This window comes from Pan troglodytes, chromosome X, assembly GCF_028858775.2.
Source record: "Pan troglodytes isolate AG18354 chromosome X, NHGRI_mPanTro3-v2.0_pri, whole genome shotgun sequence".
NCBI classification, from domain to species: Eukaryota; Metazoa; Chordata; class Mammalia; order Primates; family Hominidae; genus Pan; species Pan troglodytes.
In genome coordinates, this window is record NC_072421.2 from 125838697 (window position 1) to 125842350 (window position 3654).

The window sequence follows — 3654 nt, forward strand, 5'->3', positions numbered from 1 at the left end:
ACAAAGTTGTGCAGACTTTTTTTTACAGGCATTTTAGGAGATTTTGATGAATCACTTTAACTCTTACAATCTTTACATATTTGTGTGAAGTGCAAATATCCAAGTACCTAATACGTCTCTCCCTACCTCAGAGGTGTTTTGACACCTCTGTTTTGAGCTCTCTGATATTGTCTTCATCCTGTAAGCAAAGTGGCTTCCATAAGTTGCTATTTACCTGTAGAAGATATATTAGTCTGTTAATGATTTTTCTTTCTCTTTCACTAAACTAAAACAGTATTGAATATTAAATTAGAATCCAATGTAGGCAACAGTTTTCTGTTTTGAGATTATTTCAGCTACAAAAAGAGTATAATTAACCATCTCCAGATAGTGTGATGACTTTTTATTTGCATATATTCACACCCTTTGAATTCATGAATCCCTTGTTTCCTTGGTATATTTAGCCATGTAAAATCCTTGTTTATTTCTTTAATTGCTAATATTTTCTGGATTTTTATGAACAACTGATACCACTGCAAAGAAATCTTGAAGCATGAAACTCTGCTGCTGCATCCTTATCTTCCTATAACTGAAAACAAAACTCATGCTTTTCCAGCATCTCCCTGTCTATTTGGTCTCTAACCAGCCAGTATGTAAGAGACTACATAGCAAATAATTAATAAACTCTTAGAGCCTAAAACGGTAGGAAGGCACACCCCATGCCTTCTTTCTCAACTTGTCTCAGCAATAATTCCTACCCTATAATCTCCTTGGAAAGAGATTGGAGGCCTCATCCAGCAAGAACAGGTGGGATGGCACTCCCTATACCTGCCTCCCTGGCTTGCTCCTGAAATATATTTCTGCAAACTCTCATTGGAAAGAGGTGGAGGGATCCCCATATCTGAAAAAAAAGGGGGGCACTCCCTATACCTTCTTTCCTGGCTTTCTTCAGAGATAGATCCAGACCAGAATGATTTCCTTGCAAGGAGGATGTGAAACTTCTGTTACTCTGAAAAAAATAAATGGACACCCCCATGTCCCTTCCTCCTCAGCTTACTCCAGTGATAATTCCAGTCCTACAGTCTCTCTGTGGAAACAGATTTCAGGCCTCTGCTGGCAAGAACAGGAGTAAAGGGACTCTGTAGCTTCTCCCCTGGCTAGCTCCTTAGATAAATTCCTACAATCTCTTATTGGAGGGAGATGAAGTGATCTCCTTGTGCCTAAAAAAATGTGGATACTTCCTTTCCCCTCTTTTTCAGCTTGCTTCAGTGATAACTCCAGACCAGAAGCCTTCCCTTGCAAGAAGGTCTGCGATTTCTGCTTGCTTTAACAGGAGAGTTGGCACTGCCCATGCCTCCTTCTCCAGCTTGCTCCAGTGATAATTATAGCCTTAAATCTCTCAATGGAAAGAAGTTAGAGGCCTCTGCCAGGAATTACAGAAGAGAGGGCACAACTCAAGCTATTTTTCTCAGCATGCTCTAGAGATAATCTCCTGTAATCTCTCGCTGGAAGAAGGCTCAGGGACATCTCTGTTCCTGAAAGGGAAAGTGGACATCCCAATATGCCTTCTTCCCCATCTTGCTCCAGCAATAAATCCAAACATACAGACTCTTTCTGGAAGTCGTTTCTGTATACATCAAGCATCCCAACTTTTATAGCCTTCACCCAAGGGAATGACCCCTACATCACCTAGCCCTGGAAGTTGACAGAGCTCTGCACTCTCAGATCTTTTAGACCACAGAGGACAAAACGTTGGCTTTTAAAAGTACAAACATTCAGTAGTTATTTCCCCATGTTCAAAGTGAGTAGTCGGACCAAGAGTAAAAGCATGTGCTTCAGACACTGGCCTCAGTATAGGAATGGGTAAAAGATGAATTCTGGCTCTCAGCTGCTCTGTAAGTAAAGAAGAAACTGGATCATACATCTAACACTCCAAACTCTCTAGTTGCATACAAAAGGACTGGTTTGATCCCACCTCTCTCAAAGCAATAGCACTACTTGACACTCCAATTTATTGGGAGCCACTCAGAACAAAAATAGTAGGTTGGGCAAGCACATAGTTTGGAGGTGCATAGAATGTCTGGCCAGACTAGTTGGGAAGGAACATTTTCTACTGGAGACAATTCTAGCAGGACTAGAAAAGGTGATGCTCTTATCTGATGCACATAAACCAACATAGAGGGGAAATAAATTTTTTTAAAAATCAAAAAAAGTCCTAACTAAAAGAAAAATATAAATAATCAGAAACCAACTCTAATACAATGGAGATATGTTATTAACCTAACATGGAATTATAACCTATAGTCATAAATGTAAAACCCAAAATTATAAAACCCCTAGAAGATAATCTAGACAATGCCATTCCAGATACAGGAATGAAAAAAGATTGCATGACAAAGATACCAAAAACAATTGCAACAAAAGCAAAAATTGACAACTGGAATCTAATTAAACTTAAGAGCTTTGCACAGTAAGAGGAATTATCAAGAGAGTAAACAGACAACTTACAGAATGGGAGAAAATTTTTGCAAAGTATGCATCCAACAAAGCTCCAATATCCGGGATCTATAAGGAACTTAAAGAAATTTACCAGGAAAAAACAAACAACCCCATTAAAAAGTGGACAAAGGAAATGAACAAATACTTTTCACAGGAAGACATACATGGAGCCAACAAGCATATGATAAAAGCTCAACATCACTGATCATTAGAGACATGCAAATCTAAACCACAATGAGATACCTTCTCACACCAGGCAGAATGGCTATTACCAAAAAGTAAAATATATATATTATATATATTAATAAAAATAACAGATGCTGGCTGCCTTGCAGAGAAAAAAAGGAATGCTTATGCACTATTGGTGAAAATGTAAATTAGTTCAACCACTGTGGAAAACAGTATGGCTATTTCTCAAATACCCAAAAACAGAAATACCATTTGATACAGAAATCCCATTACAGGGTATATACCCAAAAGAATATAGCTCATTCTATTATAAAGGCACATGCATGCGTTATGTTCATAGCAGCACTATTCACAATAACAAAGACATTGAATCAAGCTAAATTTCTATCGATGGTAGAATAGATAAAGAAAATGTGGTACATATACACCACAGAATACTATGCAGCTATAAAAAAAACTGAGATCATGGCCTTTGCAGGAACATGGATGGAGCTAGAGGCCATTATCTTCACCGAACTAACACAGGAACAGAAATCCAAATACCACACGTTCTCACTTATAAGTGGGAGCTAAATGATGAGAACATGTGGATACATAGAGGGGGGAAATCATAGGATGAGTGAGAGGAGCAGAAAAAATAACTATTGGTTACTAGGCTTAGTACCTGAGTGATGAAATAATCTGTAAAACAAACTCACCATGACACAGGTTTACCTATATAACAAACATGCACAGATACCTTTGAATCTAAAATAAAAGTTATTAAAAACAATCTAATCTGAGGAGGAAAAAGACAAGAAAAAAGAATAAAGACAGACTAAAGGACTTATGGGACACACTAAGTGAAATAATGTACACATTATCAGAGTAATAGAAGGAAAAGAGAGAGAGAGAAAAGAACAGAAAACACATTCAAAGAAATAATGGCAGAACACTTCCCAAATTTGGGAGAGGAATTAGAACTCCAGATCCAGGAAGTATAACAAA